Source organism: Macaca fascicularis, chromosome 3 (genome assembly GCF_037993035.2).
Source record: "Macaca fascicularis isolate 582-1 chromosome 3, T2T-MFA8v1.1".
NCBI lineage: Eukaryota > Metazoa > Chordata > Mammalia > Primates > Cercopithecidae > Macaca > Macaca fascicularis.
Genome location: NC_088377.1, coordinates 103,996,809 through 104,014,480, shown reverse-complemented (window position 1 = coordinate 104,014,480; position 17,672 = coordinate 103,996,809). Strand labels below are relative to the sequence as shown.

Genomic DNA, 17,672 nt, shown 5'->3' with positions numbered 1-17,672 from the left:
ATTCCCCTACTTTGACAGATCTAGCTTCACAATGTCAAAATTGAAAAATATATTCATACTCGTGTTTTTATGTTTGGAAAAATATCAAAGATTACAGAGTTTCTTTATTATTGGGCATGTCTGGGTGTTCTGTTGATGGACTGGTGTTTTTACAAGAGTGATAAACTCATTCGTAATTCAAAATTATTATATATTTATTCCATAAAGTTATTTTCTTTTTTTTTTTTTTTTTTTTTTTTTTTGAGACGGAGTCTCGCTCATCGCCCAGGCTGGAGTGCAGTGGCCAGATCTCAGCTCACTGCAAGCTCCGCCTCCCGGGTTCCCGCCATTCTCCTGCCTCAGCCTCCCGAGTAGCTGGGACCACAGGCGCCGCCACCTCGCCCGGCTAATTTTTTGTGTTTTTAGTAGAGACGGGGTTTCGCCGTGTTAGCCAGGATGGTCTCGATCTCCTGACCTTGTGATCTGCCCGTCTCGGCCTCCCAAAGTGCTGGGATTACAGGCTTGAGCCACCGCGCCCGGCCTAAAGTTATTTTTCTTAATTTTATTTTGTCTAAATCATTAATTTTGTTATCAAGATTTTGACATAATTTGTCTTCTATCAACAGTAAATATCTAAAGTATTAAAAACAAGATGTAGCTAAAGTCAAATGAACAAAATTTGAATATATTTTAATCAAAAGTTCCATATGCGTTATCCAAGTTATTCATCTTCTAACACATTCAATATCACCTATCAAAATTAAAATGCTAGGTTGAGCATGGAGGCTCACACCTGTAATCCCAGTGCTTCGGGAGGTCGAAGTGGGATGATTGCATGAGCCCAGGAGTTTGAGACCAGCCTGGCAACATGGCAATACCTTCATCTCTACAAAAAAAGAAAATTAACTTAGGCGTGGTGGTGCATGTCTATGGTCCCAGCTATTCAAGAGGCTGAGGTGGAAAGATTGCTTGAGCCCAGGAGGTGAAGGCTGCAGTGAACTGTGTTTGAGCTACTGCACTCCAGCCTGGGAGACAGAGCAAGACCCTGTTTCTAAAAAAAGATAAGTCAATTGCCTTTTTCCTTCTTTCTGGCGTTCAAGATGTCGAAGCGAGGATAAAGTGAGTCCTCTGGTGTGAAATTCTAGATTTCCCCGGGTCTTCTGGTAGGATCCCTGCTCAATGGTGCTGAGAACACAGGAGCCAAAAATCCGTATATCATCTCCGGGAAGAGGATCAGGGACGGATGAACAGACTTCCCTGCCAGTGTGGGTGACATGGGGATGGCCACAGTCAAGAAAGACAAACCAGAGCTCAGAAAAAAGGTACATCCAGCAGCGGTCATTTGACAATGAAAGTCATATGGAGAAAAGATGGAGTGTTTCTTTATTTTGAAGATAATGCAGGGGTCATAATAAAAAATAAAGACGAAATGAAAGGTTCTGCCATTACAGGACCAGTAGCAAAGGAGTGTGCAGACTTGTGGCCCCGGATTGGGTTCAATACTGGCAGCATTGCATGATTATCTGTTATAGTTGTAAAAAAAAATCTTAAAACCCATTAACAAGTATTTGTCCTCTGCCCCCTCAAAAATAAATAAACAAATAAATAAATAAATTTAATTAAAACATGAAGGCAGAGGTGTGTTTCTTGAGAAAAAATTAAAAAGCAAAAATAAATCTTATTTAATAGACTTTTCTTTTCTTCTTCTTTTTTTTTTTTTTTTTGTGAGATGGAGTCTTGCTCTGTTGCCTAGGCTGGAGGGCAGTGGTGTGATCTCTGCTCACTGCAACCTCTGCCTCCTGGATTCAAGCAATTCTCCTGCCTCAGCCTCCCGAGTATCTGGGATTACAGGCACCCGCCATCATGCCGGCTAATTTTTGTATTTTTGTAGAGACGGGGTTTCATCATGTTAGCCAGGCTGGTCTTGAACTCCTTACCTCAGGTGATCCACCAGCCTCGGTCTCCCAAAGTGCTAGGATTAAAGGAGTGAGCCACCACGCCCCACCAGATTTCTTTTTTCTTTCTTTCTTTGTTTTTTTTTTTTTTTTTTTTGAGAGGAGGTTTTGCTCTTGTAGCCCAGGTTGGAGTGCAGTGGTGAGATCCTGGCTCATTGCAACCTCCGCCTCCCAGGTTCAAGCGATTCTCCTGTCTCAGCCTCCCGAGTAGCTGGAACTACAGGCGCGTGCCCACGAAACACCGTGCCCAGCCTAAACATAAAATATTAAAAATAAATTATTTAGGGACAGGCACAGTGGCTCACGCCTGTAATCCCAGCACTTTGGAAGGCCAAGGCAGGAGGATCACCTGAGGTCGGTATTTCGAGACCAGACTGGCCGACATGGTGAAACCCTGTCTTTACTAAAAATACAAAAAATTAGCCGGGCATGGTGGCGGGCGCCTGTAATCCCAGCCACTCGGGAGGCTGAGGTGGGAGAATCGCTTGAACCCAGAGGCGGAGGTTACAGTGAGCCAAGATGGCGCCATTGCACTCCAGCCTCGGTAACAAGAGTGAAACTTTATCTCAAAAAAAAAAAAAAGAAAAAAGAAAAGAAAAGAAATTATTTATTTATTTATTTATTTGTTGTTATTATTATTATTTTTTGAGACAGAGTCTCACTCTGTCACCCAGGCTGGAGTGCAACAAAGTACTGGGATTATAGGCTTGAGCCACCACACCTGGCTGATGTTTTAAAAACGTAATGAAATATTATTTTTTTAATTTTTTGAGCAGTCTTGTTCTGTCACCTGGGTTGGAGTGCAGTGGCACAATCACAACTCACTGCAGCCTCAACCTCCTGGGCTCTAGTGAGCCTCCCACCTCAGCCTCCCAAGTAGCTGGGACTGCAGGCGTATGCCACCATGCGCAGCTAATGTTTTTAATTTTTGTGGAGATGGAGTCTTACTATGTTGCTCAGGTTGATCTCGAACATCTGGGATCAAGTGATCTTCCTGCATTGGCCTTCCAAAGTGCTGGGATTACAAGTGTGAGCCACCAGGCCTGGTTACTTAATATTTTTGAGTGCACAGAAAACTTCATCTCCAAATGTGGCTCCTTGGTATAATGAATATTTTGAATTAAAGTCCTGTAGAGATCAACAGATGCTAGAAGAGACTTTTCCCCTATCTACATGAAGATCTGAAGGACCAACCAAGGAGAACAATTGTTCCCCACCCCACTGCTTCCTCCCCCTGCCACAGTCTCTCAATCCTCTATCCCTTCCAAAGGCAGGATGAAGTTGTTCTCTAAAATTCCTTTGTCTGACTAGAGTTCAGATCTGCCAAAGAAGAAAACAATGACCTCTGGTCCGTCCCTGATTTTTCATTAACTGAACTCTTATCACAGGAAGAAAGACTAAAGTCTCTCAACAAACCCAGACAGCCTTTTGTCACAAACCATTTTTTGCCCTGTGGACCCAACAGACTTTGTCCTAGGTCATTGTATGTTCTTCATGCCCATTGAGTGTTCCTAAAAATCATTTACTAGCCCCCTAAAATAGCCCACACTTTTCCATCTCCTCATTCCCTTCTAAAAATAAGGCTATACAAGGCTGGGCGAGGTGGCTCATGCCTGTAATCCCAGCACTTTGGGATGCCCAGGCGGGTAGATCACCTGAGGTCAGAAGTTTGAGAGCAGCCTGGCCAATATGGCAAAACCCCGTCTCTACTAAAAATACAAAAATTAGCCCAGTGTAGTGTCAGGCACCTGTAATCCCAGCTACTTGGGAGGCTGAGCCAGGGATAATTGTTTGAACCCAGGAGATGGAGGTTGCGGATATCACGCCACTGCCCTCCAGCCTGGGTGACACAGCCAGATGCGGTCTCAACAAAAAAAAAAAAGAAGAAGAAGAAGAAAAAAGCTATATAAGTATTTGGGCCCCATTGGGATACTGGGCAATCACTTTGTGATTCTCACCTGTACATACAATAATACATTTGCATGCCTTTACTCCAATTTCTGCTCTTTTTTTTTTTTTTTTTTAAGAGCTGGTGTCGGCCGGGCACGGTGGCTCAAGCCTGTAATCCCAGCACTTTGGGAGGCCGAGATGGGTGGATCACGAGGTCAGGAGATCGAGACCATCCTGGCTAACACGGTGAAACCCCATCTCTACTAAAAAATACAAAAAACTAGCCGGGCGAGGTGGCGGGCGCCTGTAGTCCTAGCTACTCAGGAGGCTGAGGCAGGAGAATGGCGTAAACCCGGGAGGTGGAGCTTGCAGTGAGCTGAGATCTGGCCACTGCACCCCAGCCTGGGCGACAGAGCAAGACTCCGTCTCAAAAAAAAAAAAAAAAAAAGAGCTGGTGAGAGGTGAAGACAGCTGGACTTCCTGGGTCTAGTGGGAACTTGAACTTTTCTGTCTTACAAGAGGATTGTAAAACACACCAATCAGTGCTCTGTAGCTAGCAAGAGAGATTGTAAAATGCACCAATCAGAAAACACACCCATCAGTGCTCTGTATCTAGCAAGAGGATTGTAAAATGCACCAATCAGTGCGCTGTAAAACGCACCAATCAGCACTCTGTAAAATGCACCAATCAGCAGGATTCTAAAAGTAGCCAATCACGGGGAGGATTGAAAAAAGGGCACTCTGATAGGACAGAAATGGAACATGGGCAGGGCCAATAAGGGAACAAAACCTGGCCACTCCCCACCCCCAAGCCAGCAGTGGCAACCTGCTTGGGTCCCTTTCCATGCTGTGGAAGCTTTGTTCTTTCGCTCTTCGTAATAAGCCTGGCTATGGCTCACTCTTTGGGTCCCTGCCATTTTTAAGAGCTGTAATACTCATCATGAAGGTCCGTGGCTTCATTCTTTTTTTTTGTTTTTTGAGACGGAGTTTCACTTTTGTTGCCCAGACTGGAGTGCAATGGCACGATCTCGGCTCACCACAACTTCTGCCTCCTGGGTTCATGCAATTATCCTGCCTTACCTTCCCGAGTAGTTGGGATTACAGGCATGCAGCACCACACTTGGCTAATTTTTTATTTTTAGTAGAGATGGGGTTTCTCCATTTTGGTCAGGCTGGTCTCGAACTCCCCACCTCAGGTGATCTGCCTGCCTCGGCCTCCCCAAGTGTGGAGATTATAGGCATGAGCCCCCACGCCCAGCCTCTGGCTTCATTCTTGAAGTCAGCGAGACCACGAACCCACTGGAAGGAACCAACTCCGGACCCACTGGGATCTGAAAAAATAAAAATAACAATAATAAAAAAAGAGATGGGATTTCACTTTGTTGCCCAAGCTGGTGTGCAGTGGTATCGTCATAGCTCACTGTAACCTCAAACTCCTGGGCTCTTCTGCTTCAGCCTCCTGAGTAGCTGGGACCAAGGCATGTGCCACCAAGCCGGGAAAATTTTTAAAAATTTCTTGTAGAGACGAGGTCTCACTATGTTGCCCAAGCTGGCCTTGAACTCCTGGCCTGAAGGGATCCTCCCACCTCAGCCTCCCAAAGTGCCAGCGTGATAGGTGTGAGCCACCACACCTGGCTTAATCTGTTTTTTGTGAGTTGATTTTTCAGCGAACTTTCTAAGGATGAAGAGGAAGTTTTCCCTTTGCCCTTATATTTTCATACAAATAAAATTATTCACAATTTGAACATTGTTAAAAGAAAAACTTCAGCTGAATTAAATTTAAAGGAGTTTAATTGAGCAATGAATGATTTGCGAATTGCACAGCCCCCAGAATCACAGCAGATTCAGAGACTCCAGGGATGCCTTGTGGTCAGAACAAATTTATAGACAAAAAAGGAAAGTGATGTACACAAATTGGAGGTGACGTACAGAAGCAGCTGAATTGGTTACAGCTTGGCATTTGCCTTATTTAAACATAGTTTGCACACTCAACAGCGATGAGTAGTTAAAGTACAGGTGCTGGGATTGGCCAAGACTCAGCTATATTGTTGCAGGTGCATACTGCTAAGTTAGGTTTTCAATCTTGTCTACCTATTAAGGTAGGTTATGGTGTGTCCATAAGGACTCAAATATAGAATTAGAGTCCTGGTCAAGCATGGTGGCTCACGCCTGTAATCCCAGCACTTTGGGAGGCCGAGGTGGGTAGATCACCTGAGGTCAGGAGTTAGAGACCAGCCTGGCCAACATGGTGAAACCTGTCTCTACTAAAAATACAAAAATTAGCCAGATGTGGTGGCAGGTGCCTATAATCCCAGCTACTCGGGAGGCTGGGGCAGGAAAATTGCTTGAACCGGGGAGTTGGAGGTTGTAGTGAGCTGAGATCGCACCAGTGCACTCCAGCCTGGGTGAGAAGAGCAAAACTCTGTCTCAAAAAAAAAGAAAAAAAGAAGTACAGAGTCCTTCTCAGGCCATGTTTACTTTGCTTTAACAATATAAAAATCAGTATCATATTTCACTGGTGTTATGTCTAAACTCACATATATAGAAATTGGTAATTTGAATTGCTTAATATTTCAAAAATATTGTAAACTGCCAGAAGCAATTGCTGCAACTACTTTACCAATTCTTCCTCCCTGATTTGAAACATGAAGGGAAGAAAACGGACACCCGGTACTGAGAAATACTTTATTATGCAAGAATATACTGCATTCCTGCTATTCGAAAGGAAGGACCTGAGAGGTAACTTGTCTTGTTTAGTACCCAGTTGCTGCTGCTCAATCCTCCCTGCACTTGGAAGTAGTGAGTCTCTGATTTTGCCAGTGACATAACCCACAATTTAACCCACGATACTCACCTCTCCAAAACTTAGCTGCTTTTGTATGTAGAAATGTTACAAAATAAATTTTAACACATTGAAAGCTAGTGTTTATCCATGTAGTCAAATTGACTTATTTTGTATAGACCTCAGAATAAAACTTGATCTCAGTCTCGAGGAACATCCTCTAAGGCCACAGACTATGTGCAAGTTGTGCCATGAGCAACCCTAGGGGTCACTATTCACAGGGTAGTACATTTGACATTTTTAAATGATAATTTTCCAGCAGATGGCAGTAAATTGTCTGGAAGAAAGGTAACCGTTAAAAAGTTCTCACAAAGGTATTATATAGGCTACCAGCTATGTTGGATCATTCCTCTCCCCAGAGGTAATCTCTTATAAAAGTTTGAAGTTGTCCTTCTAGACCATATATTCACATAACATAAATATATGTACATAGAAAAATAGAAGTTTTATTATTTTAAAACTTTAGAGAGGCCAAGGCAGGAAGATCACGAGGCCAGGAGTTCGAGACCAGCAGGGCAATGTAGTGAGATGCCACCATCTCTACCAAAAAAAAAAAAAAGAAACAAAATAAAATAATAGGTAAATATATAAATGAAAAAAAAAAAAGCTTTAAATATATAAACAGTAGTGGGGCAAAATAGGGTCTGGAGGCAGGGAACCTAAGGCCAATTCATGCTGACTTCCTAGAACTAAAAAGGAAAACCCCAACTTTCAACACCTAAGTATCAAAAGGACCAAAGGCAAACCCTTTGCAAACCACTCCTGCCCCCCACTTTCGGCCTGGCAGATGGAAAATGGAAAGTACCTCTGATTGGTTGCTTTGTGCAACCAATCAGATGTTTGCATAGGAGTGTAACTTTGTAATTTCACTTTAGCCTTTGATTGGTTGCTTTTTGCAACCAATCAGACTGATCGTTGGCCACTACTTTATTTGCATGAGGTATCCACCAAATGGCCTATGGAAAACCTCTGGAGGGTATTTGGACCCCAGAAGATCCCGCAATCAGGGCCCTTGAGTCACTGCTCCAGCTACTCCTACCCTGTGAAGTGTACTTTCATTTCCAATAAATCTCTGCTTTCGTTGCTTAATTCTTTTCTTGCTTTGCTGTGCATTTTGTCCAATTCTCTGTTCAAAATGCCAAGAACCTGACAATTTGCAGTAAAGACCCTGCACCCTTAACAAGTAGCACACTATATTTTCTATCTCGCCTTTCTCGGTATGCCTTAAAGATCTTTCAATGTAACCATATGTAACCCTGGAACTATACAATCTGGTTCAACTTTGTCAACAATAAATGTAACAAAATGATGAGTTGTTTTTCAGCTCCTAAGGACCCCCAGGTTGCAAGTCACCTAACCTGAGTATGGCCAGAAGAATCAAGCAGGCCCAGGTCCTGACCTCAGAACCAGCTGGAATGAAAAAGCCAACCACAGGCAGAATCTAAGTGCTTGGACCATGCAACAGAGACCAGATTAAAAAGCAAGGGTTGCCCTGTTTGGTTGGAGTACGGACTTTTCTAAAAGCCGAGGACCCAACATCACCTCATTGCATGATCTCATCAGACTACTGCTTCTTTGCATGAACCCAGTCAGGTCACACCTTATTTCATCTTCCTATATCCTCCATTGTTCCCCTTTGCCCATAAAACCTGCCCCAGACCCCAGCTTGAGAGAGAGATTTGAGAATTGACTCCTGTCTCCTTGCCAGTCAAGTTCTTTTCTCAAAAGTCAATGTCATATCGGCTTCTGTGTGTGTTGAACAGCTAGCCCTTGCTAATTTTAAAATCCGATGTATAATATTCCACACTATGAATATACTATGGATTATTTAAACATTTCCGTATTAGTGAACATTTAACTTGCTTCCAGTTTTTTGCTGTTACTAACTATGCTGCAGTGTCCACCCTTGTACCTATCGTCTCAGGCACATGTGTGAGGGTTTCTGTAGGAGAGATACTGAGGTAGTATTGCTGGGCCATAAAGCACATAGGAGTTTAGTTGTGATAGTGAAGTAGGAGGTGGGACTCAACTCTGGAGGAAGGGCTTGGATACCAGACCAAATTGAGGACTAGCTTAAACAGGGCCAGGGTGGAAGCAGCTTTCCATAAGATATGCCCACCAGTGTGCCGTGTCAGTTTACCATTGCCATGGCAACACTCAGAAGTTACCATCCCTTTCCACAGCAATGACTCAATGACCTGGAAGTTACCATGCTTTTCCTAGAAATTTCTGCACCAACTCCCCCTTAATTTGCATGTAATTAAAAGCGGGTGTAACTGTGACCGATGAACTACCTCTGAACTGCTATTCGGGGCACACTGCCTATGGGGTAGCCCTGCTCCACAACTGCAGTACCTCTGCTGCTGCTGTACACTGCTGCTTCAATAAAAGTTGCTGTTTAACACCACCAGCTCATCCTTCAATTCTTTCCTGGGTGAAGCCAAGAACCCTCCCAGGCTAAGCCCCAATTTTGGGGCTTGCCTGTCCTTTCAGTAGGACATTGCTAAATTGCTCTCTAAAACTGCTTTTCCAGGCTGGGCGCAGTGCCTCACATCTGTAATCCCAGCACTTCTGGAGGCTGAGGCAGGCAGATCACCTGAGGTCAAGTGTTCAAGACCAGCCTGGCCTACATGACGAATCCCTGTCTCTACTAAAAATACAAAAATTAACTGGGCGTGGTGGCCCATGCCTGTAATCCCAGCTACTTGGGCGGCTAAGGCAGGAGAATCGCTTGAACCTGCAAGGTGGAGGTTGCAGTGAGCTGAGATCACACCATTGCACTCCAGCCTGGGTGTCAGAGTGAGACTTTGTCTCAAAAATAAAATAATAATAAATAAATTTTAAAAATTGCTTTTCCAATTTATACTTTCATGAGCAAAGCATGAAACTATCTGTTGTCAATATGTGATATTCTCAATGCAAACATTTTTTGACTTGGCTGGGTGTGGTGGCTCATGCCTGTAATGCCAGTGCTTTGGGAGGCTGAAGTGGAAAGATTGCTTGAAGCCAGGGGTTTGAGACCAGCCTGGGCAACATAGTGAGACTCTATCTCTATAAAAAAATAAAAAATAAAAGGTAAAACAAATTTTTTGGGCTGGAGTCAGTGGCTCACACTGTAATCTTGGCATTTTGAGGCTGAAGTGAGCAGACTGCTTGAGCCCAGGAGTTTGAGATTAGCCTGGGCAACATGGTAAAACCCCATCTCTATGAAAAATCCAAAAAATTAGCCAGGTGTGGTGGGTGCATCTGTAGTTCCAGCTACCCAGGAGACACATGGGAGAGTCACCTGAACCTGGGAGGCTGAGGTTGCAGTGAGCCATCATCACACCACTGCACTACAGCCTGGGCAACAGAAACAGAGTGAGACCCCGTCTCAAATTTTTTTTTTTTTTTTTTTTTTTTACTAAACTGTTGAGAAATGGATTCTCCTTTTATGTTTATTAGTTATTGGTATTTTTTCTTTTGTGAGTTGTCTATTTATATTGAAGGGGTTAAGAATATGACACCCCTGGCTGGGTGTGGTGGCTCATGGCTGTAATTAATCCAAGCACTTTGGGAGGTCAAGGCTGGAGGATCATTTGAACTCAGGAGTTCAAGACCAGCCAGGGCAACACATGGCAAGACCTTATCTCTACAAAAAAAAAAAAAAAAAAAAGGCCGGGTGCGGTGGCTCACGCCTTTAATCCCAGCACTTTGGGAGGCTGAGGCAGGACGATCACTTGAGATCAGGAGTTCAAGACTAGCCTGGCCAACATGGTGAAACCCTGTCTCTACTAAAAATACAAAAATTAGCCCAGCTACTCAGGAGGCTGAGGCAGGAGAATTGCTTGAACCTGGGAGGCAGAGGTTGCAGTGAGCTGATATTGCGCCATTGCACTCCAGCCTGGGCAACAGATCAAGATTCTGTCTCAAAACAAAACAAAACAAAACAAAATTATCCGGGCATGGTGGTTTGTGCCTGTAGTCCCAGCAACTTGGGAGGCTAAGGTGGGAGGATCACTTGAGCTGGGGAGGTCAAGGTTGCAGTGAGCCATAATTGTGCCACTGCACTCTAATATGAGTGACAGAGAAAAAGACCCTGTCTCAAAGAAAAAGAAAAAAAAAAGAAAGAAAAAAGAATGTGACCTTCATTCTGTTTCTTAAAAGCAGGAGATGAAATTCTCATGTGAAAGATGCAGTATTTTTTTGGGAGGCTGAGGTGGGAGGATCGTTTGAGTCCAGCCTGGGGAACACAGCAAGATCTTGTCTCTAAACAAACAAACAAACAAACAAACAACCAAACAAACCCCCCCAAAATCCCCACAACATTCTTTTTTTTTTTTGTTTTTTGAGACAGAGTCTTCCTCTGTCGCCCAGGCTGGAGTGCAATGGCGTGATCTTGGCTCACTGCAAGCTCTGCAACCTGGGTTCACACCATTCTCCTGCCTCAGCCTCTCAAGTATCTGAGTCTACAGGCACCCGCCACCACACCCGGCTAATTTGTTTGTATTTTTAGTAGAGACGGGGTTTCACCATGTTAGCCAGGATGGTCTTGATCTCCTGACCTCGTGATCCGCCCACTTCGGCCTCCCGAAGTGCTGGGACCACAGGCGTGAGCCACTGTGCCCGGCCACGCCCACAGCATTCTAATCAAGGATGGAAAGTTGAGACTGAGAAACTTCTGTACAGACCTTGTTAAAATAACTCTAAATGCTTCTGGGTCTTCATTTCCTTATGGGGGCTCCCACATCATTTAAAACTTGTATTAAATAAACTTGCATGCTTTTCTCCTGTTAATCTGTCTTATGTGAATGTAATGCTCCAGCCCAGGCTAAAAGAGGACAGAGGTGGAGTTTTGCTGCCCCTACAATACCTTCAGTGCTTGTCTCTTTGTGTATGTAGATATATATATTTATGTATATAAATAAAAATATTTATAAATATTTATTCACTATACTCTATTTTCTATATAAATATATAGAAAAATACATATCTTATAAATATATTTGTATATCTTATAAATATATACAAATATATTTATATATAGCATATATAGAGAAATATATATAGTATATATAAATATATATATAGTTTTGTGTGTGTGTGTGTGTATATATATATATATTTTTGACAGGGTTTTACTCTGTTACCCAGGCTGGAGTGCAGTGGCATGATCACAGCTCACTGCAGCCTCTGCCTCCTGGGTTCAAGCAATCCTCTCAACTCAGCCTCCTGAGAAGCTAGGACCACAGGTGTGCACCACTGTGCTTGGCTATTTTTTTTTAATTTATTTTTTGCAGAGATAAGGTCTTACTATGTTGCTCAAGCTAGTCTTGCATTCCTGGGTTCAGGCCTCCAGCCTTGGCCTCTCAAAGTGCTGGGATTACAGGCATGAGCCACCACGCCTGGCCTGTTTATATACTGTTGAATGCACTCTACATAATATTTGAATGGTTCAAAAGGATATAGATTAAAAAGCAATCTTCCTCTCATGTTTGCCCCCACCTCATTATTTCTCCTCACCAAAGTTTATCCTTTCAGAGGAATTTCATACATATACATAGGTTGGTTGTTAGAAAAAATTGAGTCCTGTCTCTGTCCATTCACAGAAAATTGTATAAATGAGTATAAGCATACTTTCTTCTGCAAAAGTTGTCATAATGAGATTTGGATATTATGCGACTATTTATTTAGGAAAGATGAGATGTGCACTAAAACCAACAACATCAAAATCATGTTTATGAAGCTCTTTCCTACTCCGTTGCAGTCCTGGACTTAGTAATTTATATTAGTAATTTATATCTATTATTTCCTAATGATAACCCTGTTGGATAGGTACTATTTCACAGATGAGAAAACTGAGGCTTAGAGACATGAAGTAACTTGCCTAAAGAATTTGGGGATTAGAAGGAAGCTTTTCGGCGCTGGAGCCTGAGCCTTAACCACTGTACTCTGTTACCTCCACATGGTTATAGACTATAATGCACCCAATATCCAGAACTAGTACCACGTGTACAGGTACTAAAGGCTACATAGCACATGCAGAGCACTAAAGAAAACCAGACCCGTCCAAAACAAAAAACCCCAGCTCCTCCATGCAAGAAGATGGCTTCTCTACTGGTTTCTTGTTCTTTGATTGAGGGTTGGTGCCAATTATACCATACTGCCATTTATATCAAAGGCTTAGAAATTGGATGATTGGGAATGGGTTTATGTTTGATATGCTCAGTAATAGCTAAAGGTTTGTTTCATTTTTGTCAGTTTTAATCAACCAATTTATTTTTAGTTTATAATAATAAAATAAAATTCACCATTGAAACGAATGCTTTTAAAATGAAGCTTTTTTTTTTCTTTTCTTTTTCTTTCCTTTTTTTTTTTTTTTTTTTTTGGAGACGGAGTTGCACTCCGTCATCCAGGCTGGAATGCAGTGACTGATCTCAGCTCACTGCAACCTCTGCCTCGCGGGTTCAAGTGAGTCTCTTGCCTCAGCTGCCCCAGTAGCAGGGACTACAGGTGTGCACCACCACACCTGGCTAATTTTTGTATTTTTTAGTAAAGATGGGGTTTCACCATGTTGGCCAGGCTGGTCTTGAACTCCTGACCTCAAGTGATCTGCCCGCCTCAGCCTCCCAAAGTGCTGGGATTATGGGCATGAGCCGCCGTGTCAGGCCTTAAAATGTAGCTTTTGATAATGCAAGAGCTTTTTTGTTTTCGTTTTCTCTTTCCCAGGAATGAAGTTACTTTGATAGAGCAGAATGAGCAAGATATCACTGCAGAGCATCCCTTGGTGGTTCTGGGGAATACTGGGCAAGGTGCCTACCTCTGCTTGGGTGTGTGCTCCTGTCAGTTATGTAAAGCCATATGAACATATAGCAAGTCACGTGGTGATAATTTCCATTATAGACACTTTAGCATTTACAGTAAGGATTGGTCTTCTTACTTGCAACTTCTGTAAGTGATAAAATGTGAGGATGTGAGATGCCCTTCGTACTTCAACTTTGAAACAAAAATTTCAACTACTCCTTTTTCAAATGTCTGAATTGTTTCCATTAGCAAATATTTTTCTGAGTAGATTGGAATCTTGTTAATATTGAGCAATCAAATAGAGGGGAAAAATGGGATGTTGACACTGATAGGAGATTCTAACGATCTTTCACAAATCCCTAATTTCAAATCTTGGTGTTCAGGGAAGCAGCTTCCGATGGTCATTGATTTCTCTATAATTAGCAAATGCTACAAAATTGAATTCATCAAATAAATGTATAGTAATGGAATTGTGTTTTTCTTTGTTTTATAAATGGAGTTCATTTGAAAAAAGGGTTCGATTGCTAAAGGCGTTTGAAAAACCAGTAAATTGGATCGCTGTAGAGAGGCTACTGTAGGATTCTGAGAGTTGAGAGAGTCGAACACAGAAGGTGAGTTCCACCATGATCTGGCCAAGATGAAATGTATGGATCTTGGACCTGAGTAGATCAAAGGAAGGGATTGGGTCAAAGGAAGTGCCAAAGTTAGCACGTTTGGGGTGTTAACTGGGAGAAGAGTAGTCCACTAACAAGAATAAGGAGGTGGGTGGATGGATGAGAAGTTAAACCCCTTCGTCTTACAAACAGGTAAGGTCGCTCAAAACGTTTTTCTAGTCTTTTTTGGAGAGGCATGCATAGGTTAAATATTTTGAAAAACTGTATAAGATCGATATTTAGGGCCGGGCGCGGTGGCTCAAGCCTGTAATCCCAGCACTTTGGGAGGCCGAGACGGGCGGATCACGAGGTCAGGAGATTGAGACCATCCTGGCTAACACAACGAAACCCCGTCTCTACTAAAAATACAAAAAAATTAGCCGGGCGAGGTGGCGGGCGCCTGTAGTCCCAGCTACTCGGGAGGCTGAGGCAGGAGAATGGCGTAAACCCGGGAGGCGGAGTTTGCAGTGAGCCGAGATAGTGCCACTGCACTCCAGCCTGGGCAACAGAGCGAGACTCCGTCTCAAAAAAAAAAAAAAAAAAAAAAAAAAAGATCGATATTTAAGAGTGGTTATGTTATTCACCATTAATCTATATTTCATTGTTTTGAAAAAACAGTAATTATGATCACAATATCAGAAATCAAAATCCAAATTGTCATTTGTTTAAATTTTTTCTCATATCCCATTATTAGTTGTTTGATGAAAGATAAAAACCATCTTCCCTACATCGCAAATATTTCCTGTGGCAGTGTTTCCCAAGAAGGCAGAACCATTCATGTAAATGTAAAGTGTTTTTGAATACAATGTTATGTATATTATCAGTCAATTATAATTTCTTAACCTCAAGTCCAGGCAACTTCCATTTTCGCTCTGTGGATTTTGCAATTTTCCTAAGAGATGGTGGAAGGACGGGGGTGGAGGTGGCTTTCCTTACTGAGTGTAACTAAGTGCACTTAGCTTGGAGACAGGAGACATTGGAGAAGAGGATCAAGTTATAATAACAGCTAAAATTTACTGAACACTTACTGTTTACCCGGCACAAGAGCTTTACCTGGGTTATTTCATTTAAACTCCACAACAGCCCTATGAAGCTGGTGTAGTAGTACATCTACCACAAATACAAGAAAGTAAAGTTTCCCAAATGCTCCCATTACAGCCCTAAATACAAAGAACTGAGAAGATATTCCATGAGACACAGAATAAAATATCTTTCCCCAGCATAAGGACATTATACCAAGAGAGGCAGAAATGGTTATAATTGTTTTTTTGTTTTTGTTTTTGAGATGGAGTCTCACTCTGTTGCCCAGGCTGGAGTGCAGTGGTATGATCTCGGCTCATTGAAAACTCCCCCCTCTATGTTCAAGCAATTCTCCTGCCTCAGCCTCCCAAGCAGCCGGGATTACAGGTATGTGCCACCATGCCTGGCTAATTTTTTGTATTTTTAGTAGAGATGGGTTTTCACCATGTTGGCCAGGTTGGTCTCAGAACTCCTGACCTCAGGCGATCTGTCCGCCTTGGCCTCCCAAAGTGCTGGGATTATAGGCGTGAGCCACCACGCCTGGCCTGGTCATAATTGTTTATGTGTTTTTGTGTGTGTGTGTGTGTGTGCCTCCAAGAGTAGTTCTTGTGCACAGAAAATATTGCTTTGATGCTATTTTTAGAATATTTGATTTGTTAAAGTTACAAGTTAAAGAGTATAATTATTCCTTAGTTTTTAAAGTTTTCCTAACTGTGTGGAAAAAGTTTTTCCTCTGCTCTCACTCCACAGTCAACATGGAAGGCTTCTGTGACCAAAGGTGTGGAGGTTTCTCCCCACACACCAAGCAACCAGTTAATTCTGTAGCCGTCACCAGCTGGGTGTTCTCTACTACAGTTCAATTCCTCTTTTTTTTTTTTTTCTTTGTTTTGAGATGGAGTCTCACTGTGGCCCAGGCTGGAGTGCAGTGGCGCAATCTTGGCTCATTGCCACCTCCACCTCCCGAGTAGCTGGGATTACAGGCGTGGGCCACCACACCCAACTAAGTTTTATATTTTTAGTAGAGATGAGGTTTCACCATGTTGGCCAAATTGATCTCGAACTACTGACCTCAAGTGATCCAACCTCCTCGGCCTCCCAAAGTGCTGGGATCACAGGCATGAGCCACAGCGCCCCGCCCCAGTTCAATTCTGACACCACCTACCTGGAGACAGTGTCAGATCCAACAGGTTGAGGGCTCAGTCCCACAAGATTGCCTCCTCCCACTTCTGATGACAATTGCAAGCTCCGCCTGTTTTACCTGTGTTTCTGACTGATCGGCTATAAATTGGGGATCCCATGACCCCCTCCTTCAGTTCAAATACTAGAGTGGCTCGCAGAACTGTGGGAAACACATACATTTATCAGAAAGATGGTACGAAGGATACAGATGAAGTGATGCATAGAGCGAGGCATGGGGGAAGGGGCATGAAGCTTCCATGCCCCTCTCAGGTGGATCACCCTCCATACACCTGCACATGTTCAGCTATCCCGAAGCTCTCTGAACCCTGTCCTCTTGTGTGTTTATGGAGGCTTCATTTTGTAGGCATGATTGATTAAACCATTGCTCATTGGTGATCGACTCAATGTTAAGCTGTTCCCCACCCCACAGAAATTGGGGAATGGGGCTGGAAGTACCGATCCTCTAATCAGGGTGTGGTCTTTCCAGTGACCAGCCCCTTCCTGAAGCTACTTAGGGGCTGCCAGCCACCAGTCAACTCACTAGCATACAAAAAAAATCACTTTGGAGATTCTAAGGATTTTAAGAGTTTTATACTAGGAAATGAGCATGATGGCCACATATATATTTTATAATATCACACTTAATCTTATTCCATTTATAACTCTAGCAAACTTTAACAACCAAAAAGGCATTTGATTAATGTTTGATCCCATTAACTTAATTACCTCTAAATATTTTAAACTTCATTCGTGAATTTAATATATTTGTTTCCCTTGTAAAGGTCTTTAATTGTGTGATTAACAAGTAACTCAGCATCTAATAAATTAAATTTATAAATGTGGTAAATCTTAAATTGTAGTGAGTGTTCCAATACTGTTTATTAAGTTAATAAGACCATCTTCAACTCATTCGTATCCAGCTATTAAATTACACATTTTAAAACTTAACGTACAAGGCAAATGGTTACTTCAGTAGGCCAAGTTCTCTTACACATTAACACGTACATAGAATTCCAAATATGCCCAGATTCCTTAAAACAAAACATTAATATTACAGGCTTGAATCTTTTACACGTCTCATACTCAATTTTCAGTCTTCCGAGGGTTAAAATGCTCATCTATTAAGAATTTTGATGTTTGTTTTTAAAAGCAATGTTTATGGTGATCTTTTCAGTAGGCGGACTTCCTTCCTTCCTTCCTTCCTTCCTTCCTTCCTTCCTCCCTCCCTCCCTTTTTCTTTTTCTTTCTTTCTTTCTCTTTCTTCCTTTCTTTCCTCCTTTCTTTCTTCCTTTCTTCCTTTCTTTCCCTCCCTTCCTCCCTTCCTCCCTCCCTCCCTCCCTCCTTTTCTCTTTCTTTCCTTCCTTCCTTCCT

General features: G+C 42.6%; 1 pseudogene; it reads left to right on the top strand.

Moving 5' to 3' along the window:
• The first annotated feature begins 1,053 nt into the window (after positions 1–1,053).
• On the top strand, positions 1,054–1,498 carry LOC102143758 (large ribosomal subunit protein uL14-like; annotated as a pseudogene).
• Positions 1,499–17,672: the final 16,174 nt, after the last annotated feature.